At 36.9% G+C, this 25,175-nt stretch overlaps 1 pseudogene; it reads right to left on the bottom strand.

The window, feature by feature from the left end:
• Positions 1–14,893: 14,893 nt before the first annotated feature.
• Positions 14,894–16,587, bottom strand: LOC147475330 (bax inhibitor 1-like; annotated as a pseudogene).
• Between the last annotated feature and the right edge of the window lie 8,588 nt (positions 16,588–25,175).

Consider the following 25,175-nt stretch of genomic DNA (forward strand, 5'->3'; position numbering starts at 1 on the left):
TCAAGACAAAAATACTCTAATTTTTCCACTAAAGTTAGCTCACTCTAGTGTGCAGTGGGCACACATTTCCTCACAATCTCAATGACGTCCAAAGGAGCCAAAGTCGATCAATCACATCTACCACTTACTATCCAAATTAATCCTAATTGAGCTAGATGTCTTTATTAGGTGATACGGGGCTAAGGTGATGGTTTAAGAAGAAATAGAATGGATATTCAAATAAACAAGTCTGAGATAATAGGGCATTCAATTGTATGTAACTAGAGAAAACATTGTTCTTACTTTGCTTCACTTAGTTTCCATCCTTAGCCTTTTAATTTTGGCTTTTTGACTCATTTTATTCTATTTTTGGAGTTTTTGTTTTCTTTCTATTTCTATTTTTATTTTTGTTTTGTTTTTTTTTATTTTCTTTGGATGGAAACTTCTTTTCCTTTTCTTTTATGAATTGAAGCAACTAACTAATTTTGTTTTTCCACAGGTCTTTCTGTTTATTCTCTTTACTCATCCTATTTTTTAAACTCATTCAAAAGATGGGTAGGCTTTATTTTTATTTTTATTGGTTTAAAAGAGGGTTAAAGGATTTGTGGTTGCGAAAAGGCTAATTGAAACGCTTAGAGGGGAGACTAGCGGATAATTATTTATAGGTATGAATTTTCAGCTATATCGATCCAAAATGGGCCTAAATTCTCGCTTAGGATATGGTATGGTGATCAAGCAAGTAGATGTGTGATTTCTCTACTCAGATTATATGTCTCCTTTATGTCATCACTCAGATACTCACTCATATGAGGCTTTTAGGCTAGAATCTCATAGGATATGTAAAATTAAGTAGTTTAACCTAGGTCTCAGAAAAATACTGCCAAGTACACTCATATATGTGATAAGAGTCCAAAACTGTAGTTTTAAATCCTTAATAATCATACTTTTAAACCAATTACGTGAGTAATAATTAAGAGTTAATACTGATTATGTGTTTTTATGCATTTCAGGCCAGGCTTCAAAGTCAATTATGTGCAGAAATGTGTCACTTTGATGAGATAAAGGAGCAATGGTTGGTTGCTAAGGAGTTCTGTGATTAAAGACCAAGATTCAAGAAGACAAAGCCTTTGTAAAGCCTACTCAGACCATGAAAATTCAAAGTCCACGCGGGCAGAAATAGTGCACAAAGTCAGTAGAACTTCCGAAGACCGTATCTCTGGACTCAGACCTTGGAATTGGGCCTACCTTATGTCAAAACGACCGGCTCGGGAAGAGCTTTCCAATGGTTCAAGATTTGGCCCAATCAGAGGAGCAGAAATGGACTAAAAGTCTATTGAAGCCGAATCTAACTGAAGAGCCCTTTTTGGACTGAAGAAATTGGGTTTTGGGCCCGATTTTCCGGCCCAAAACATGGCTCCAAGCCCATGCACGATTTTGGATCTGATTTCCTCCTTATCAACAAAGAAGACTTAACTCTTAAGATATCTGGGAGCTTAGGATAGAAAGTAGCCATTAGAATAGCTTCTAGATCTAGTTTTAATGGTTTTTAATTAAGTTTAGTTTCATTTCATTCCTTGTTTTAGATTAAACCTTTAAAATATTGTTATTGCTTGATTAAGTAAATAAAGTAGTTTATTATTGATCAAATTCGATTTTGTCATTTAAATTTGTTAGATCTAATTTTATTTATTGTTTGTTATTCATTTCGTAGTTATTGATTTCGGGTTGGATTATTGTTTAGTTAAAATTCATAAAGTTAGAATCTTTATATTATGTCGTATTCAATTTCATATCGAAAATAATTGCGTAATGATTCTCGGCTAACCCTCCATTAGAGGGGGTTGAGAAGCCTTGATGAAAGCTTGATTCCGATTATCGTAGAGTCGTCGTAATTTTTATTCCACTCTAGAAACGATTAATTCACCATGAGAATGGGTTTAATCGTTCACATGCTAGTTATGAATTGGGAGAAGTGTCATGTGTAATTAGGGATTAGGAAGAACCAATCGTTCTGCGTAGTAGTTCAATTCAGATTACGACGATTCGTCGTTAGTAAGTTAAGTTGAGGTAAGGTGGAATCAATCCCCCCTAATTCCTTATCATAGAATCAACGCAGCATTCCATAGTTAATTAGTCGTATGTTGTGGGTAGTTGCATCGTAGTTTATAATTCGTAAATCTCTCATTAGACTTTAGTTAAGATTGATTAGACTTAGAAAACATTACATGTGAAAAAACTAGGAGTGGAACGAATAATCTACTCCACTATATCACAATAGGATTGAGAGTAGAAATCTTTGATAAATTAGGCACAAAAGAAGTTTTAGTTTTACTAGCGTTTAGAGTTCTCGCGAGCTTTATTCATTAGTAAAACTATTCATTTTAAGATTATCAAATGGTGCCGCTGCCATCTTAGTTCACTTTTGCATTGTTTTTGTAGTATAAGTACTCTTCTTAAAGTCCCATTTCACCCACCCACCCTTGTTTGATTCTAACTGTGGTCGTCCATTTCAGCAATTGAAAGTTCCTCGGAAAAAATACACGGAGTGCGACCCGCTCCCAAACCGAGCGGGACCCGTGCTCAAATCACTAGAACTCGATGTTTACATTGAGCGCACCTGCGCCCAAGGAGAGCGCGCCCGCGCCCTCAGCTGAATTTTGCCGAATTTCCACAGGTTTGTTTCGAACTTTGATTTATCAAGTTTTTTAGTGTTCTAACTTGTTATATACACTGAACACGCGTAAACAAGACGCTATTCATAAGCGAAGCAAGGACGCAATCAGGTATTCCTTTCTTCCACACCTCGCATCTTCTGTTAAAGGTTTATTCTAGTATATCAGGATTGTTTGGAGTGTTATCGTGTTTAGTTAAGTTTGGTCTTAGCCTTGTATGAGATTAAGGTCTGGTCGAACAAAAACACCTAACGTAATTACACGGCAACGTCAACAAGCACGCCTATCTAGTATACCACTCATTGCAGCTCTAGCTACTATTCCACATACTCTACCTGACATAATGCCCAAAGAAAGAGAGACTCCTCTCTCTGACTTTTATAAAGCCTTGAGCGATAGCCCCAAATCTTGCATCGTTCTAGCAGACCCAGTGGGGGATTTCCGAGGTCAAGGTCAAGCACAAGGTCAAGGTAGTTATAATAATTATAATGCTAATAGAGGTATCGTTCCGGTAAATAATAACTATCACAATCCACCCATAAATAATTAACACGAGATAGTTCCAGTCACACCACCCGTGACCACTACACCCACAGAACCGGATCGTCTTGACACCTTCATACAGGTGAGCCAACAACTCTTCCAAACCTTGCCTCAATCTAACCAACAGATTCTACAATCCGTTAATAATTTAAGCCAACAGTTAGCCCAAGATAAAGCCCAACCCAAAGGTGTGTTTCCAGGTCACGCGATACCTAATCCTAAAACAACAAACACAGCCTTTAAGGTAACCGGTAGTACTAGTAATGAAAATGAAAACGTAGGTGAGCTAAATGCCATCACCACTCTCCGTTATGGCAGAGTGGTTGATAACAAAGTAACTATGCCTATAGTTACCCAACCAGTAGCCCCTACACCTGCTACTTTACTAGATACGCAAATAGAAACTGAAGAGCCTACCACTGTAGAGGTACCAGTTACAACACAACCTAAGAAACAGAAAGCCAAGGTTAAACATCCAGCTGATACATATGCTAAATATAGAGAGAAACCACCGTTTCCACAAAAATTAGCCATGTTAACTAGGGATACAAATTATGAGGAGATTAGGGACGTTTTCAAGAATCTAACTATAAACCTTCCTTTCCTCAAAGCTATTAAAAAGCTACCACACCATGCTAAGTTTCTTAAGGAGTTGTGTACTACTAGGCGTAAGACCAATATACCAAAAGACGCCTTTTTAACAGAACAATTCCCAACTCTATCTGAACATAACGGAATTGTTAAGTACAAGGACCCTGGTCATCCTACTGTACAATACACCTTAGGAGATTTCTATACGATGACCGCGTTATTAGACCTAGGGGCTAGTGTTAACTTACTCCTATTTTATTTGTATAGACAAATAGGTCTAGAGGTGATGCAACCCACTAAAATGACGTTGCAATTAGTTGATCGGTCTATTAAGTATCCTAAGGGTGTGGTTGAAAACGTGCTGGTCAAGGTTCAGGATTTCTACTATCCAGCTGATTTCGTCATCCTCGATACAGAAGTCGCTAACGACTCTGTCCCGGTCATCTTAGGGCGTCCTTTCCTGGCAACTGCCAATGCGCTCATAAATTGCCGCGATGGTTCGATGTCCATGTCTTTTGGCCATCATTCTGTTGAAGTAAATGTTTTTAAAACAAAGACACAGTTACTCGATTCGTCTATAGATGGAGAGGTTAGCATGATCGAGAGCTTCGCTCGAGATTATTTCAACAACACGCTCCCTGATAATCAGATGCCCAAATTTCTTTCCTTTGAAAGTTCTGACTCCAACATTTTCATCCCTATACTAGTCGATACACATATTATGGATGAGGACGAGACAGATGATTTTCTCAAAGATATAGAGGAATACCATAGTAATGTGGATATGACCAAGCTAGATGAGGAATTCGATGAGTTTCTTAGAGCAGGTGATGAGTCACCCTATCAAGAACTACTTTGCACAACATCCGCCTCGAGTCCCCTCCTTCCACCCTTTCAAAGGAATCTCGAGTTTGCACTTTCGATCCTTTTGTTTCTCCCCGTGGCTTCATAATTTTTTAAATCCTCCTAGCAAACAAATACTTCAGAAGGACAAACCATTTGACACCTTCATTTTCAGAATTGAGACAGTCCCTACCTACACCATGAATGAGTTTTGTGCTAAACCCACATCTTCATTTTTTCCATGCTTTCCTTCTACAACTTATCCATATCCACCATATCTTCCATAACCATTCATTTTTCCACACTTATTTACTAGGACATCCTCTCGTTCAAAGTTGAAAAAGAAGGTGCATGCTAGGTTACATTATAGGTCTATCCGACTTCGTCCTTCCAAACCGCCATTAACAAAAAAACAAAACTTCAAACCCTAAACCAAAAATAAAAATTAAAAAGAAAACTAACTACACCCACGCCAAACATCCAAACATCCAAACCCACTCCAAATCTTCTCAAAACCGTCCCATCACCTCCATCAATTTACAAAACCAAAAACCACACGCTTGGAGTTGTCGCACCACCACACCACCACCACCATTGTTTTTTAGTGAGGTTGTCCCTCATTGCTTCCCCCTACCTTATTCAAACCCACAAACCTTATCAAAACTTCCAATGGCTCAACAACGCCGGATTTTGCCAGAGCAAGCATTTACTGGCGACCACTTCGCGCCGTTTTACGGTGATGAAATGGTTAGTAGAGATTGGAATAGCTTGTGGTACTCGACCGACAACTTTTACCACGAAGAGTTAGTCCGATGGTTTTACAACACGAGGGAGTTGGAGGGGAATAGAATTTTTGTTATGGTGGCAAAGAGGAGGAAAGAAGTATCTATTGGGTTGTTGGTTGAGATTCTAGGAATTCCGCCTAGAATCCATCTTGATGACACGTTACAGGAGTCCCAATATACTGGGGTAAAGCCTTTGATGCACGCGACTGTTACCGAAGGGAACTACAATGCGAGCTCCCATTGTGTTTGCCAGGTATCCCTCGACCAACCAACCGGTCAGTAGCTTCGATGGATTGGTAGGAATGTCATAGGGAAGGAGAAGGTCAGCGACATCGGTCTGAACTGCCTTCACGTTCTATGGATACTCCAGGAGCAGAAGTATGAGTTCTGTATTTTGGAGTTTTTGCTTAACATGATTAAGGGAGTGGGGAAGTCTATTGCAGCTCTCCCTGTTTTGGTAACCAAGATCATGCTGAAGTTGAGAGCAACTCCGACGTCTGATAGGATTTGCCTCACCCTACACCGAAATCCTTGTATTTATAAAAAGTGTATCCAACGAGTTTTGAGGTTACCTAAGGATAGGGCAGTCGATGAGCATGACTCGGAGAATGAGGATGACATGGCATGTTTTGATGCCGATGCCTTGGAGAGGTGTACGTCAGATGCAGAATGTATGGCTGTGATCCATCGTGGCATGCGTTCCCTCAATACTATTTGCGAAGACCTCCGGACTCGACAGGCTACTATGCATCATAACTTCGAGATTCGTACCCAGCGCGAGGATGAGCGGTGGGAACAGATGAGGGCTGAGCTGGAATCTCAGCGCCAATTCCGCGCCGATATGCTTGCACGCTTCCCACCTCACGGGACTTCTTCTGAGGATACAGCTGTGAGGCACGAGCGTCGTCGCCGGAAGACGCAGGGAAATGACCCATCGGGAGCTCAGGAGCCACCTCTTGAGCGTGTGCCCTCCGCTACCAGTAGCGACGTGTTTAGGGATTGTATAGATTGATATTTGATGTTGTTATTTATTATTGTTGTTATTTATTTTTAATGTAAGTTTTAAATTTCGTAAATTTGAATTTTGTAGTGAAATGTACTTTGAATGAAAACATTAATATAATGTGGTTATTTTCATTGTGCGTGGTTGTTTCATATTGATCCCACCTTCCCAAATTGTTTGGGGGTGGTATTATTTATTCCAGCATGATTTTATTTTAGAAGTTATTTCGGAGTTAGGGTGAGAATATTGCCGATATGGGCATATCTATGAATAAATATTGGGTAGGATGAAATCTCGATAAGTTAGATAGTTTTATCCTAAATTCAACCTAAAAGATACTAGGGTTGTTTTTAGAATCAAGAATATGAGTTGTTTCCGTTTTCGGGTATGAAAATTTTAGTATTTTCGGAAATTGCCGTAAAAGCTTTTTGGAAACTTCCCGATTCGTTTTAGCAACTTAAAACCTATAAAAACTTCATTCATTCTACACTCACAACCCACACTACACCTAACTTCCATCTCTCACCTTTTACTCCCATGTTTCCCATTGTTCTTCACCATTTTCACAAATCAGCACCTCGGAGCGCACCTGTGCCCTAGCCATTGTCAGAAATTTTACACTGAGCGCACCTACCCCCAAGTTGAGCGCGACTCGCACCCAAAACACTATAAATCAAAAAACACCCGAGTGCACCTGCGCCCTGACCTCCGTAGACCATAAATTTCCAATTTTTTACGGGTTGTTCCCGGATCAGTTGCAGCTGTTCTAGAGGGTTGTTTTGAGATGACATCTCCTACAATAATATCGAAATATTCTTTCGAAGATTTGTTCCAAAGCACTACTTATGGTGCTTGGTTTCGCGAGGTGATCACATACGTAGGCTGGGAACCGCTTATGGTAAGACCTGATGAACTTTATTTTCTAGCACTTGCATCTTATTTTTATGATAATTGCATTTTCTTTGAGAGACCGGATGGAGAACAAGTGTTCTCCATCAACATTAATGATGAACTAATGGAAATTACCAGGTTCTTGCTAGCATTTGTTCTTGGACTTGCTATGCCCGCTGAAATACAAGACCCATGGTGCTATTGGATACATAATATGTATGTCTACACTTATGAGTTTTTGAGTGAGTCGTATGGGGCAAGCATTTTCCATATCGAGGACCAAGGGGAATATAACGTCGCCTTTGGTAGCCTGTCCATGAACATAGGAACTGTTATGTTTTGGATCATGCTAAACATTTTAAGGGAATGGCATTTTTCTTCTCTGAATGATGCCACTTGCAGCGTCTTCCTTGCTTTAGCCACGGGACGTATGTGCCATGACCTTCCCAGAACCTTGATGTCTAGTTTAGCACGAGCCCATAGCATGAGGCATAAGTACCTTCTTATGCCTGTTCTAATTTCCCGTATTATGCTATGTTTCTTCCTTATTTTTTGTACACGTTTCACGGATTAGATTACGGTCTACACTATGCGACCCACCAATAGTATTATTCGATCTTTCCGTGCAATGACTTGGCAAGGGTGGAGGATACAGCCTCATCAGGTTGCACCCTACACCCCGTCAGACCAAGTGGCGCTTAATAGGTTAGCAATAATAGATGATAAATGGCGGGAAGCCTGGCAAATTATCATGGCATGGCAAGACGGGAAGGAACTTCACTTCTTTATAGAAGAAGAGGATGAGGAGGATGAAGAATAAAAGCGGGAGATAAGGTCAGTTTTTAATTCCAGTTAGTGTCTGCTTATGTCCCAAGCAATTTTATTCTTGTTAACCCCATAATGGGTGGAACTCTTACAAAGTTGCGTCAGTTTTATTTTCTATATTAGTATGTATAACTTGGTTTTGCAGATGTTCCAGAATTTCACGCGTTTCCATGGTATTTTTTCTACCCTATCTATTTAAATACTTTGAGAACAAAGCATATTTCTTGTTTGGGGGTGGGCATAGAAACACATGTAATTAAGGCATCTGTTAGGATATAGATATATATAATATGCACTTGTTTTCTAGTAAAATTTCAAAAAAAAAAAAAAGAATCGAAAATATAAATAAAAAAGTTTATGTTATACACTTAGGAATATCGGTATTGTTCTTTCTCTATGCTCTTAATAATCTAGAAGTCTCATGTAGTGTTGCTTTAGAATAGTCTTTAGAAACTTAGGTTAATATGTAGGTAATAATTCTTGCATCTATCAATAAATATATTACATGAGTATCTATGATTGTTAACAGTAAGTTTCTGAACTCTAGGCTAGAGTACTTATTCTACAAATCCTATGAGAATATAGCATAAAGCCTTATATGAGCGAAACATTTGAGAAATGACACAAGGGAGAAGTAAAATCCAGATAGAGAAATCACACGTCCACTTGCTTGATCACTAAACCATATCCTAAGCGAGAATTTAGGCCCTCTTTGGATCGATATAGCCAGAAATTCAAACCAATGAATTATTTTCCGCTAGTCACCCCTCTGAGCCTTTCTTTAGCCTTTCATAAACCACAAATCCTATACCCTGTTACAAAAACAAAACAAAATAAAAAAAATCAAAATCAAAATAAAAATCAACCTACCCAATTTAGAATAAGTCTGAGAATAGAATGAGGAAGAAAGAAGAAGAGAAAAACCTGTGTAAACAAAAATTAGTTAGTTGCTTAAGAAAATAAATAAAAGAAGTTTCCATCCAAAGAAAAGAAATATAAAAATAGAAATAAAATATAAAATCCAAAAAAATAGAATAAAAGGAGTCAAAAGCCAAAGAAAAAGAAAAAAAATATATGGCTAAGGATGGAAACAAAGTGTAGAAGCAAAAGTAAATAACAAGGGTTTCTCTAGTTACATAATATGAATACTCTATTATCTCATACTTGTCCTTTTTGAATATCCATTTTCTTCCTTCTTAAACCATCTCCTAATCCCCGCAACACCTAATAAAGACCTCTAGCTCAATTGGGAATAGGTTAGTGTGATAGTAAGTGGCAGATGTGTTGATCGATTCCGGCTTCCTTGTGTGTCATTGAGATTGTAAGGTAAAGTGTGCCCACTGCGCACTGGAGTAGCAAAACTTGAGTGGAAAAATCAGAGTGTTGTATCTTGACTATTATTGTGAGAACCTACTTAAGGACGCTATTCCGAGTTTCAGAAACGGACCTGTTAATGCATTTCATAGTATTACTCATTGTATATATGTTTATTCGTAGATGATCGATTATTATGCATATATTAACTTAGGTTTTGACTTGATATTTTTGTATGCGTTACTAGTGAGATGTATAGATAATTGGGAGCATGAATAAGGAAACAATAGTTTTATTTCTTAGTCGTTGTAGTATAGATGAAGGTTATGAGTACCTTCACTGGAAAACTCTCACGAGGCTAGAACTCGTCCACTAGGGAATTCCTAGTGGTTTAAGGCCTTATTGCATATGGTAAATGCAATCGCTCAAATAAACGGCAGTAGTTAGAACTCCATTTTTGGTCACTTATTCTAATTTCTCATATTTGCTTGAGGACAAGCAAAATGCTGTTTGGGGGTGGTTTGATAAGAGCCCAAAACTATAGTTTTAACCCCTTAACAATCATACTTTTAGACCAATTATGTGAGTAATAATTAAGAGTTAATACTGATTACGTGTTTTTATGCGTTCTAGGCTTCAAAGTCAATTATGTGCAGAAATATACCACTTTGATGAGATAAAGGAGCAATGGTTGGTTGCTAAGGAGTTCTGTGATTAAAGGTCAACATTCAAGAAGACAAAGCCTTTGTAAAGCCTACTCAGACCTTGAAAAGTCAAAGTCCACACGGGCATAAATAGTGCACAAAGTCAATAGAACTTCCGAAGACCGTATCTTTGGACTCAGACCTTGGAATTGGGCCTACCTTATGTCAAAACGACCGGCTCGGGATGAGCTTTCCAATGGTCCAAGCTTTGGCCCAATCAGAGGAGCAAAAACGGACTAAAAGTCTATTGAAGCGGAATCCAACTGAAGAGCCCTTTTTGGACTGAAGAAATTGGGTTTTGGGCCCGATTTTCCGCCCCAAAACATGGCTCTAAGCCCATGCACGATTTTGGATCTGATTTCCTCTTTATCAAAAAAGAAGACTTAACTCTTAAGATATCTGGGAGCTTAGGATAGAAAGTAGCCATTAGAATAGCTTCTAGATCTAGTTTTAATGGTTTTTAATTAAGTTTAGTTTCATTTCATTCCTTGTTTTAGATTAAACCTTTAAAATATTGTTATTGCTTGATTAGATAAATAAAGTAGTTTGTTATTGATCAAATTTAATTTTGTCATTTAAATTTGTTAGATCTAATTTCATTTATTGTTTGTTATTCATTCCGTAGTTATTGATTTCGGGTTGGATTATTGTTTAGTTAAAATTCATAAAGTTAGAATCTTTATATTATGTCGTATTCAATTTCATATCAAAAATGATTGCGTAATGATTTTCGGCTAACCCTCCATTAGAGGGGGTTGAGAAGCCTTGATAAAAGCTTGATTCCGATTATCATAGAGTCGTCGTAATTTTTATTCCACTCTAGAAATGATTAATTCTAGTTATGAATTGGGAGAAGTATTATGTGTAATTAGGGATTAGGAAGAACCAATTGTTCTGCGTAGCAGTTCAATTCATATTAGGACGATTCGTCGTTAGTAAGTTAAGTTGAGTTAAGGTGGAATCAATCCCCCCTAATTCCTTATCATAGAATCAACAACAAAGATTCCGTAGTTAATTAGTCGTATCTTGTGGGTAGTTGCATCGTAGTTTATAATTCGTAAATCTCTCATTAGACTTTAGTTAAGATTGATTAGACTTAGAAAATATTACATGTGAAAGAACTAGGAGTGGAACGAATCATCTACTCCGCTATATCTCAATAGGATTGAGAGTAGAAATCTTTGATAAATTAGGCACGAAAGAAGTTTTGATTTTTACTAGCGTTTAGAGTTCTCGCGAGCTTTATTCATTAGTAAAACTATTCATTTTAAGATTATCAATATGCTCATGCAAGATGTTAATAAAAATATGCAATGACTATTACCTATGTATTAACCTAAGTTTTTAAGAACTACACTTAATTCTATTGCTACTTAAGATTTCTAGACTAATATCATCATAGAAAATGAAATAATATACCATTATCCTAAGTGCATAGTATAAACTATTTTTATGCGTTTTCTATTTTTATACGATAATTAATATGTAATATACAACCTACAGCGTGTTTCTATACCACCCCCAAACAGAATCATGCTTTGTCCCCAAAGTATGGAATGAAAATAAATGATAGATAGTACCATAGAAACGTGCTTGTAAATGGTAGCACCTGAAAAAGAAAGTTAAACAATACAAATATAAAGAATTAAAATGCAGACGCAACTCTTATATGTGTTCCATCCATTATGGAGATAAAAGGAAATAAAAATTCGCTTGGGACATAAGTGGACTCAAACAGAAAATTATAAATATTACCATATATAGTTGTTTCAAATCATGCATTTTCCTCCGTTTGCTCCTCACTTGTGAAATGAGGCGCCTTTAAGTCTTGCATATCTATGACTACTTTCCATGCCTTCATCCTGTTTTCATCTACCCTAGCCAACCTATTTAGTGCAATTTGGTTGGACAGGATGTATGGGGCTACTAGGTGAGGATGTAGGCGCCAGCCAGGCCAAACTATAGCACGTAAATAATGGACTATAACATTGGTCCTGCGCATTGTATCAACCTTAACCCAATCAGTGAAACATGTACATAATTTTGGAAAAAAGAATGTCATTATACGTGTGACTGTGACTGGCATAAGAAGGTACTGATGCCTTACAATCTGTGCTCTTTGATCAGCTCCCAAATGTGTGTTTTATTACCCCTATATTGCTGCATTACAATCCCTCTTACGCTTAACGAAAAGACAACTCATAGCTTTTACTTTCTTTTTCAGGATTAAGGAGTATTTCAGACCACATATCATAAAAGTTACGCCTTAACACCGAAAGGAGCATTAATCACGCTTATTATAAAGACCAGTAGCTGCTATGGAAAAGTGTTGTTAAAGTCAAAGTCAACCGGTCAAAGTCAATGGTCAAAGTCCTCAATTTAGAAGACCATTGATAGAGGCCCTTATTTCAAATTCTAAAGATTTATCCCTAAACCTATCTTGGTCAAGAAGGCACCAAAAAGCAAAAGTGAAAGGGGTGAGGTGTTTAGTTTATAATGGATAAGGGCAAATATGTAAATGGCAAAAGTAGGGGTATATAAACAAAATGCAAGGGAGAAATAACTCATTCATTGTCTTAGGATCCAAACTATTTGGTTTGTTTATTTTCTTGTCTTGTTTTTAAATTCATGTCTTTAATTTCTTGTTGTTTTATTTTATTTCAATCAACTTGTTATTTCTGTTTCTTTATTATAATCAAGCTTGTTATTTGTTATTTGTTTTAATCTTCAATCTTGTTTGTTGCTTTCATTTCAATGTTTTAATAAATCTTCCTTTCAAGTTTTCAAGTTATTTCAATCAACAATCAAGGCTTTCAAGTTCATTAGCTTAGAACCATATTCAAGAGTATATCTTTCTTTTTCTTATCTCCCTTACTCAAACTCTAAACAATTGAAGACGAACCTCAACTCTTAATCTAAACTCTTTTGAAGTATAATCACTACAATATTAAAGCTTCAAATGGTGCCTCCATCATAGATTGAAGGAGTGAGAGTGATTGGTTGAGAATCTAAGAAGGGAGCATCATTCTCATCTCTCCATTTCTATTTTTTTTTTCAATTTTTCATCATTTTATTTTTATTGTTTCTCTATACTGAGATATTTTTTTACAAATCAAGTTGTGGGACAACGAAGGTGGAGAGGAGCTAATCAAACAGGCAAAAGATGACCGCCGTCCACAAGCTCTAGTGGGCGACTGCGTGGGCATGGCGGGGGCGACCGCCGAGCCACCTCAACAGAATTGTGTGCATTTTTTTTGTAGTCCAGTTCATTTGTGACAAGAAGTTGTACTCCGAGCCTGAAATTTGTAATAGAGTAGGAGAAAACAGTGGAACTTGTTTGTAATAGTTAGTGATAAAATGAAAAAAAAAAAAAAAAAAAAAAAAAAAAACTTGGTTTTTGATTGATTTATTATGATGAACAGGAGTTAAACTTGGTTTAAATTTAATACTTACCAAAGGATTAGAGTTTTAATTGCCTTAGGAAGTTCAAGTGTGTGAGGCAAGTTGTGGATCATAGCTCACACACTTTGAATCAACTTGGTAATCAACACTCTAAGTCCATTTGACTCTAGTTAATGTAGGTGATTAATCTAAAACTAGTTAATTAGATTAGTATAATCTTAGTTTAATTAGTTTTAAGTTTGAGCCCTTGAAGGCAAAGTTGTATAAATTGTCAAAAACCCAACTTGTGGGCTTTTTAAGTAGGTCTTTATTTGTAACTTAAAATAGGGTAAAGCTTGAAAGGTTGGGCCTGATTCTTAGATCAAGCGCCAATAGATGTCGTCTTCTCCTCAAGCAGCATGTAAGCACGGCTTGAGAGGTAAATTCTAACCCTCCTCGAAGCCTAAGTAAGAGGATACTTGTGTGTACAAGCATGCTTATGTGATTGTTTGAAATTTACTTTCCGCACTGCAATTTACATTCGCGCATAAGGCTGAACACGAACCATAATAACCATTGGAAAGTCATTACCCAATGTAGGTAAATTGGACGTTGCTTGATTCTTGAAAGCCCTAGACCAAAAAAAATAATTAAAATCAATCAACTAGAGCCCAAGTAGCCACGCTCCTCCAGTAAAGGACAAAAATTTAGCCACTAGGATTTAGAATAATCAGTTACCAGATTTCGGTGGACTAACTATCTTTCTCACTCCCCTCCCCTAGATTCATCGTGGGTGAGATTCTTGGTAGCACACAACTTGGTGAAGTAACTGCGTACTTTTCTGATACGTGTAGTAGAGACATCCTAGTTACGTGCCCAACTGTTCCTTTGAACAGAGCATAGTAAATTATACACCAAAAGCAAAGTTTTCAAAACTCCATACCTGCAAAAACGAATTTCGATTGCTTGACACTATAAGAAAAAAGGTTTTATATCACTGTTAAAAACAGTGACAAAAAGTTCCAAAACTGAGACGGAGTGGGGGTTATTTATATTTTTCCCAAAATCATCACAAATATTTGTTCTAGACTAGCCTATCTCCACCACATAAAATGGTAACAACTGCTCAAAAACTGCCACAAAAAAACGTATCTTTTGTGACAGTTCTAACAGAACCGTGACAAATGCTATAATTTTTTTCAAAAAAAAACATGTATATATTTGAAAACAAACATTTCACATTGAATTGGACATGCAACAAATATACACCTAAAATATAATCCATTAAAATTCAAATAACATTCATAAATTCTAATTCCATTGAACATTCTAGTAACAAACATAGACATAAGACTTATATAATCAATAAGTACTTAATAATATACAAATGAATGGATTAAGAAAGAATTGTGACCAAATCGCATTCACGTCAAACTGCAACCAGAAGAGAATAGAAAGACCAGAGGAAAGGAGTCTTCTAAGATAAAGATATTCCCTACACCTCGCTAAGGTGGCTATTGCTGAGAAACAACCAAATGCGATTGTAGTTCCAACAAACGTGCTTAGCAAAATATTGCCACAGCAATGAACAAATTTAGTTAGGAGTGTAAAATCATTAATTCCAAAAAAGAAAAAAATTAGGCACTGAGTCGTGCTCTCACAAGCATCATTTTCTCAACATTATGTATGTACACACTCAAACAAACCCAATTTTGACTTCACATTATTAAGTAGCCTGAGGGCAACGAGGTGAATATCAATGCATTAAGTGAATATCAAAGAGAAGTCATACAATATTCTAATCCATGAAATTATTGGTTAAAAAAACCAACTGGACAAATCCACATCATCTCCCGCACAAGTGATACAACCATTCCATTTAGGTTAAGAAGCATGGTATATATGAACACAATACTCATGAAGTCATAAAAATATGCATGCAAGAAAAAACCAATGAAGGCCCATCAACTTTTAATTTATGATTTCTCTCTCATCATAAAAGATTAAAAGTTGTTCATCGACTATTTTTTTAGCTGTGATTTAATGCCACCAATCCCGTATAAGCCAACCAAGGATGCTAACAAATATGCTAAAAGTTAACTTACACAAAAGGGTGGGCTACTAGAATTACCGTTTGTGTTCTCTTGTTAAAACTCATGTAATGAACCCACCAAGCTAGTAAACACTTTCAAACCAAGAAGGCCTTGATCAAATCCTAAAGGGCTTTCTCTAATTAAATGTGTCAACTATGAAAGTACTGAGACACTAAGGACTTGACTATGCATCTAGAACTGTGAATTCAGTACCCTCGAAGAAAGTGATCCCATCATTCTCGCAAAGACTCCTATTACATCAGGTAAGAGTCAACTGCTTTTCAATAATAGCTTCTCTTGCTAAAACAGACAACTTATAACTTCCTCTTAATTCTTAAGCCTTAGGATAAACATTACATGATCGACATCAGACAACACGTAGCATTCCAATATATTTATTTACACAAACTAAATTATACACACCTTGGGTCAACCTTAATGACCAAGTTAATTAAAGGACCAATCGATGCGCCTTCAAGTAAACCAGTTGTCGTCATTAGAGAAAGTCTCTTCTTCTATTTAATCACCAAAAAACTATAATTAATTAACACCTATAACTTTAATACCAAATATAAAAAAAATTAGACAATAATAATACCTCTTCATAAGGTGGTGTTGAAAGTAACCAAATCATACTACCCATACATCTAATAATTGTCAATAACCCTCCAATATTCATCAACAAATGCAGATAAACAACAACTGCTGATGCCACCAATGCAGAACATAACATCACATATACCTGAAACAATTTCAACAAAAAGTTTAACATAAACCCTAACTTGCACCAAATTAAACCAAAAAAAAAAAAAAAAAAATAAATAAATAAATATATATATATACCATTTTGAGATGATTTTGAACAATTGAAGAGATTTGACGAAAGTTTTTCAATGATTAAGAACTCCATCGACTCCCTCTTGATAAAGATTGAGATGGAAATAATGAAGAAAACGAATCCATGTCTTTTTTTTTTGTTTGAGAGAAAGGGTTGAATTTTTTTGAGACAATGAATGAAAAATAGACGAGGTGTAATGGAAACCCTAAATGCGCAAGTGGGAGATCGAGCACTAGTTTTTTCCTTTTTTTTTTTCTCGTACCTGGAAGTGTTTATGGAATGGTTGGAACTATTGTCTGTTAGAAGGAAGGGGGAGACCAAACGTGGGCTGTGTTTGAAGTTGTTTTAGTTAGTGGGCCGAAATATTTGGGTCCAAGACAGTCACATAAAAGTTGGGGAATATGTAACTATTTTGGGGGAATGGTCACAAATAATACACCGTACATGTACCCTATTTCCTATAAAAAAACATTTGTGACCATTTTGAAAACTATCGTCACAAAAAACATTTTAAAACAGTCACAAAAACCATTTTCTGCCATTTGTGATTGTTTCAAATAGAACAGTCACAAATAACATTTTAAAACAGTCACGAAAGCACTTTTTTGTACTAGTGTCAGCATACATTGCACCGTTTGCGCATGTTATGATAGTTTTGGGGTCTTCCTAAAAGTGTTGTATGATACTGTGTTCAGGCACTTCTAGTATTAGCAAGAATTAAACTTACTCACGTAGGAGAGTTCGTCGCCCTAGATAATCTCCTATTTCTAGTCCTCCATCTCTTAAGATGGCTGACGAAGTAGTACAAGCTGAAGAGCCTCTCTCTAACTTCTACACATTGTTGCAAGATGGGCCTCCATCTTGTATACAACTCACACTGCTTACGAGCAATTTTAGGATTCCACTGAATGTGTTCAATCTTCTACCCATCTTCCACGGGTTAGAACACGAGTTACCGTACGAGCATCTACGCCGGATACATGAAGTATGTAATCATCCAGGTGTCATCGACGATCAAGTTAAGCTACGAGTGTTTCCTTTCACTCTAGCTGGCAAGAGTCACGTTTGGCTTCTCTCACAGAAGGCTGACTCTTTTGATACATGGGAAAAGGTTGTGTTCTCCTTCATGAAGAAGTACTTTCCACCGAAGAAAATAGAAGAGATAAAAAGCAAGATACAGTTCTTCAGACAGAGTTCAAGTGAGATATTTTCCAAAGCATGGGATAGATTCTCTGACCTACTTCATATCCTCACCATAAATTAGAAAAATCCATTCTTGTCCAATGTTTCTTCAAAGGCCTTCTCCCATAACTCAAAGGAACCCTCGACATCATGAGTAATGGTAATTTTTTTGATAAAGGTCCAACCGAAGCTTTAACCTTTCTTGAAAACCAAGCTGAAAAGAGTACCCATTGGGGGGACATAAACAATTCCAGGACAGCCCAACCTAGTACATCTAAGGCTAGTGGTATTTTTGAGGTGAAATCAAATCTAGAAATCAAAACCCTAATAGAAACCCTCACAAGAAAGATAAATGCCCTTACAACCAAACAAAAAGACCAAAACCCTCATCCTGAAATGAACGTAAATACCTTACCATGAAATTTTTGACTAAACTTAAATCATATAGATGCGACCTGTCCCTTAATCACAAACCTATCATCACTTCAGCCAGAAGAAGTATGTGTTTTCAATGTACCAAATGCACCATGGAGATAACATCCAAACTTTGTATGGACTAACATTCCACAAAACCAAACACCACCAGGTTTTAACAAACCAACAAATATCTTTAGACAAGGACAAGGACAAGGACAAGGTACCTATAACAATCAGAACAGAGCATTAGTTCCATCCCAGTTTAACAAGAACTATCAAAACCCACCTATCAACAACCAAAGAGACCTAGTTCCCGTTACCGCATCAACTAGTGTCCAAACAAATAAGCCCACTGAAATAATGTTATCTGTCATGCAACAGCAAACCCAAATCCTAGCATCCATTCAACAATCTATGAACTTGTTAACCCAAGATAAAACCCAAAAAGGTGTGTTCTCAGGTCAAGCTATTCCTAATCCTAAACCAACAAACACAGCCTTTGAAGCGACAAGTGATGTGAATGAAGTTAGAGTGCTAAAAACTCTTTCTTAATCATCCCATCTACGAGGATTGACTCCTCTTGTTTCGATGTATCCCTTTCCTTTCTATTCCATCTTTCGCTTTCATGGGATACATCAATAAGGTAACCGGACCTCTCCACTTGGAGGGTGTGGTTGTAAGTGCCGGAGCCTTGAGTCCATAATATATCTTACACATTCCACGTTTACACTTTTACTCGTAGTTTGAGTAGTGTACCCTTATGGAGCAAGTATACAATTTTTCTTTTCTTTATTTTACAATTCTTTCTAGAATAGTTTTTATATTCCTGTCATTTACAATTCCTATCTTTATTTTCATTTCCCTATTTTCTATTTTTACATAAGCATTTTTCTTTCAATCTTCACCTTTGACGCTGAGTAGTCTTTCCTCTAAAAAGAAAAGATGTGAAACAAAGCAGAGGGCAATGGGGATTGAGTGAAGGTGTCTTACGATTGTCTCTCATGGTTGTTTAGCATGTCTCATCTTCCATAGGCATGCCATACCATGGGATGGTTAGCAACTGGAGGCCTTGATTTCGAAAACTTTTTCCTTCTATGGGTGATTTCTAATTGTTTTGAGCTTCATTTTTCTCTCTGGTTGGAATGGCTTTAACTAGGGCTAACTACAGAGTAGGAGAGGAGAGACTAGATTATCTAGAAATAGAGCTAGTCTTCTTCACTAGATTTGCCTACTTGCAAAGCAAGACATGGAAGATCTAGGGAGGCCAAACCATGGGATGGTTCATAATCAGAATCACTTAATTTCAAGCACCTTCTATTGGGAGGATCACTTTTGGCATAGTGATTTTTCTTAGTAGTTTTATAGTTGTATTTTTCTGTTATAGTATTTTAGGAACATAAAAACCCAAAAGCCAAAAACAAATGTTTTCTCTTTCTTTAATAAAAATGTTTGTTTTCTTTGTGCTATTAATGATAGATTCTCGATACATCAATAGTTAAGTGATTTTTCAAAACGGGCAATAGATTATACACAGACCAACCCCTAGAACTACACAATCTAGGGGCGGTTTGAGATCAGCTTTGCTTACTAAGGGTCGCCTATATCACTTAGCTATTCATCCGGGTTAGGACATTCCATGTCTTGCTCACTAAATCCCCCAACTTGTGTATCTGAAGCTCTGTCTATCTAGATTGGATTTGACACAGAGCCGACACGAAAGTTGCCTAAGAATATCTGTTATGATTTGTTGAAAAGTAGTAACATCTAAAATCACATATTTTGAGTATGAGTTTCTTAAAACATCTCTCCATAGTTTTCAAGACCAGAAGATATAAAAAATGAGAATTATACTTCCCGAGTAACCAAAATGATATCGGATTAATGTATACTTTTATGTTCTTGGCAAAACCTCTATATGGATAGAGATATATTTTGAATGAAAAAAAAAAACGAGGGGTCTCCAAATGAGAATTAAATAAATAGAGTAACCCAAAGTGATACTATTCTCTGTTTAATTCTATCTTTTTTCCACCACCTCTCTATTTTGTCTCGAGAATCTGACGTTAAAAGACTAAAAAATTTCCTTTCTTAAAAATCTTTCCCCTCTCGTTTAAATATTTTTCCCTTCTAAATCTCTCTCGTTTATGAAAAACTTTTCAAAAATGTCTTCTGTAGCAAACAAAAACCCTCCACCTAGCAAGACTAGATGGATCAATTTCAATGATCGTGTGCAAGCACTTCCTAGAGAACTGTAGCTTAAGATATGGACACATATACTGAAAATCATTCCCTTTTTTCTTTAAGCATTTAGGGATTAGGCAGACCCCAACCTGTATTAAGAAACTCTCAAGTACACATGACCTACGACATCCTCTCTTACAATTTGTTCTAGACTTTCCTCTAGAGGTGCCAGGTATATCATATCAAAGGGTACATTACTATTAGCAGTCTTAGCAATAAAGTCTGCTGCCCTATTACTTTCATGAAAAGAGTGGATGTATACAATCTTATCAAACCACGAGTTTAGCAGCTTGATGGAGGCTACTAAGCTCTGACAATACCAAGGAAGAGTTCATACGCACGTAAGAGTTCATATGCACGTAAGAGACGAGCTAAGAGAGAAGGCTGGTGCTCGAATTGTCAAACATCAACTTTCCCCCATCTTCAACCTCATAACAATTTAGTTTTTACGGTTTTCATGTGCGAGCCACCTGCTCATCGAGCACAGCTGAAGAGAGTAATCCAGCCATCTGGTTAGGATTGACTCAAGTTTTCAAAAACTTACAAGTCTTGGGGATCTGACTTTAAACGGGGTTTAAATTCCTATACAAATTATTTAAACCCCAAAAAAAATTTAATTAAAATTTAATTTCTGTTCTCTGTACATATTTTTCTTACAGTTCCTGTATAGTTCTTTCCATCATCTGTTTCTTATCTACTGTGGATGTGAGTGTATCCTATACTGTTACGTTGCATTTTCAATGCTAATCATTTTGGTACCTCACGGGTCAAGATCAGACGAGTAACGAAGCGCGGATCGGCTCTGGAAATTTGCAAGGCAATGAGGACAAGATCGGAATTTCCGGATTCATTTGGGCTTGGGCCAAAAATTTCAAACTATTAAACGAGGGACATGCCATCAACCTTTTTAGCCCATGCGATCCCCCTTTCCCATCTTCTCCACCCCAAAAATTCCCAACCTTAGCTGCCCCACTTAGCTCGCGTCTGCCCCTACTCCATTCGCGGTCGCGACCTCACCCCAACACACAACCATACAATGTTTTCAAAGCCTTCCCCAATTTCAACCCCCATTCCAACTCAAAACCCCAATTTTTCAAATCCCTACTCTAAATTGCTCAAATTCTTAAAATCGTGCCGGAGCAAACTTTTCAAGACCTCTTCTATTCCGATCTGTTTGTAGTGCACTTCAGGACTGAGATCAGAAGAAGAGGATGGGAAACCTTGGTTTTGTTCAAAGATGTAGTTTATTCTCCCTCTCTTACCTTTTCATTTTATAATTGCATGCTTAGAGGGGAGGATGACCGCATTTCAGTTGTTAATGATGGCCGCTCGCTGGAGCTCACCAAGGAGGTGCTGAGTGGTGTTCTGGGGATTCCTCTGGAAGCCTATGTTCAGATGGAACAGTCCCCAGATGGTATAACCATCGACATGATGATGGTAGAGGTACTTCCCCCAAGTCTCACTGTGCTTACCAGAGTTTGTTACGAAGGAACCAGCTAGTAGTATCTCAGTGGACAACATACAACCTGCTAGGCTCGGCCAAGCTTTTGGATATAGGTAAGGCAATGCTTCATCTTTTATGGGTTCTTCAAGAGCAGAAGAACAACTTATGCATCATCTCCTTTAACTTCAAGCAACTTTACAAACCGAAGAAGACATCTGCCTCTTTACCAGTGCTGGTCACCAAGATCATGCAGCACTGGTGGTTCCAGGCACCAGAAGCCCTAGTAGAGTTCAAAGACACTACAACAGGGCTACTGAGCAAGCACGCCCGACTGAGAAGGTGGATTACTTCTCTGAAGATGCTACTCGACAGTTCACTCAGCCTATGGACGGAATTTACTTCCTCCATGGAGGCCAGAGGATTCATCACTCATATCTCCACCAGCTCAGGGAAACTCAGGGTAACATCATAGCGGAACATCATAATATCAGAGCGGAATAGTATACCCTTAGAGAGGAGCAGTGGACCTTCCAGCAGGAGCAACGACATTTTTAGCACAATGTCACTAGAACACTACAGAGCATCAGAGACGCACTCCCGCATAGTGATAAACATGCCAGGCCTTGACGTCAGCAAGGAGAAGGATCTTCTAGACGTCAAGATGAGTCATGCACGGATTCTGACTAGGATTCCTAGTGTCCGTATAGTTAGATCTATTTATTTTTTCTTTTTCTTTTTCACGTGTATGACGTAGTATAAGTTTAATTTTATGCTTAATATTATCTTCTTGTTTTGTTTTGTTTTTCTTGTGGAATTTGGTTTATGAGTAGAAGGTAAAACAGATACATCATGCGAAAATTTTCACTTTTTTCTTTCGTGCATACAAAACCCAAAAAAGATTTTATATTAGAATAAATATCCCTAGTATAATAAACCATGTATTCTCGTTCTATATCAAACAACCAACGCCCCAAACTTATTTGGGGGTGGCGTATTTTTATCATGAAGAACAGAATACAGGTGTATCGCTGTTTTTGCTCATGATTCTATGGTAATCTCCTTCCTTATCTCTTCATACCTTGAGGACAAGCATAGTTCCATCATAGAGTTGGTATAGTAATATTTTGGAAAAACTAGGCATTTTCTATATAGTTGATATAATAGTATATTTCTTCCTTTCTAAAAAAAATTTCAAAAAAAAAACCAAAAATATTTTTCCGTTTATTATTAAAAACTCTTGTTTCCTTTTTCTATGATAAATAAAAAATTTAGAAGTCTCATTCTTGCAATAGAGTAAGGACTTGTTATTCGTACTTAGACTAATATACGTACAATAGTTTCTGCATCTTTTCATGGATGGCATGCACCAGCATTTCTGTGTATATAGCAGTGAGTTTCTGAAGCCAAGGTTAGAACACTTAAGTTCCATATCCTGTGAGAATCTAGACAAAAGCCTCATCTGAATGATTATTGAGTGATTACACAAAGGATGTCTAGATAGAAAGACCACACGTCTACTTGTTTGATCACCACACTATATCCTATGAGGGAATTTAGGCCCTTTTTGGATCAATATAGCCAAATAATCGTTAAAAACCCAAAAAGATAGTTTTCCTCTAGTTACCCCTCTTGAGCCTTCACCCTTTCTAAAAGCCTTTTTATTATTCACCAAAAGTTCCTAACCCATCACAACACACAATAAAAAGCTTATCCAGCTGATGAGTTGAGAATTGGATGGTTATCATAAAAAGAGAAGAGAAGACCTTGTACAAAAAAAGAATAGTTATTTGCTTCCAAAAGAAAAAGAAAAGAAAAGAAAGACCCATCCAAAAGCCAAAACTCCAAAAATCCGAAGGAGTTAAAAATCGAATCTCCCAAAAGTTCAAAATCAAAAGGAGACGATATCAAAAACAAAAAGAATCAAAAGGAAAGTTAGAAGTCCCAAAATTCAAAATCATATGGATTCACAAAGCCAAGGGGCAAAAAGAAGGTATCACAATTCGGAAGCAAAAAAACAAAATGAGGTTCTTCTCTAGTTACAAGTATCTTGAAAGCCTAGTTTCTCATCCTATCATATTTTGTTTTTCCCTTCTTTTTTCTTTCTAAACCATCACCCTAGCCCCGTAACTCCTAATAAAAGACCTCTAGCTCGATTAGGAATAGGATGGTGTGATAGTAAGTGGCAAACGTTATCAATCGACCCCGATTTCTTTGGACATCATTTGAGTATACAAGGAATATAAGTGCCCACTGCACTTGAGAGAATGAACCTTGAGTGAATCTACCAGAAAGTTGTGATTGCAACACACCCCTATGAGAACCCACCTTAAGGAAGCTCTCCAAAAGCCTCAGAAATAACTCTGCTTTTACATTTCATTGCTCATGTTTTGTACAATTATCTTTAGATGGTTAAATTATTGTACATATGTTATTCTGAGTTTAAAGGAGCTTGTCCTTATTCACCACGAATGAGATGTATGAACTTCTGAGAATAAATAAGGAAACAAGACCCTTTGTACTAAATAGAAGAAGTTTGTGAGTACCTTAACTGGAAAACTCTCACGAGGCTTAACGCTCATCTACTAGGGAATTCCAAGTGGCTTAAGGCCTTGTTGCATATGGTCAATGCAATCGCACTTTGCGAAACGAGATTAGTATAACATATAATAAATAACTCATTTGTGATCTTAGTTTTTTCTCTCATCCTTGATTGAGGACAAGCAAGATTCTATTTGGGGGTGGTGATCAGTTCCCAAATGTGCATTTTATTACCTATATATTGCTGCATTACAGTCCCTCTTATGCTTAACGAAGAGACAACTCATAGGTTTTACTGCCTTTTTCAGGATTAAGTAGTATTCCAGACCACTTATCATAGAAAAGGCATCTTAAAACCAAAAGGAGCATTAATCATGCTTATTATGAAGACCAATAGCTGCTATGAAAAAGTGCTCAAAAAGTCAAAGTCAACCGATCAAAGATCACGGTCAAAGTCCTCAATTTAAGAGACCAAAGATGGAGGCTCTTATTTTAAATTATGAAAACTTATCCCTAAACCTATCTTGATCAAGAAGGCACCAAAAAGAAAAAGCAAAAGCAAAAGTGAAAGGGGTGAGGTGTCTAGTTTATAATGGATGAGGGCAAATCTATAAATGGCAAAAGTAGGGGTATATAAACAAAAATCAAGGGAGAGAGAACTCATCCATTGTCTTAGGATCTAAACCATTTGGTCTGTTTATTTTCTTGTCTTGTTTTTCAATTCACGTCTTTAATTTCTTGTTGTTTTATTTTATTTCAATCAACTTGTTATTTCCTTTTTTTTTTATTTCAATCAAACTTGTTATTTGTTCTTTGTTTTAATTTTCAATCTTATTTGTTGCTTTCATTTCAATGTTTTAATCAATCTTCATTTCATGTTTTTGAGTTACT

Source organism: Coptis chinensis, chromosome 9 (genome assembly GCF_015680905.1).
Source record: "Coptis chinensis isolate HL-2020 chromosome 9, ASM1568090v1, whole genome shotgun sequence".
NCBI classification, from domain to species: Eukaryota; Viridiplantae; Streptophyta; class Magnoliopsida; order Ranunculales; family Ranunculaceae; genus Coptis; species Coptis chinensis.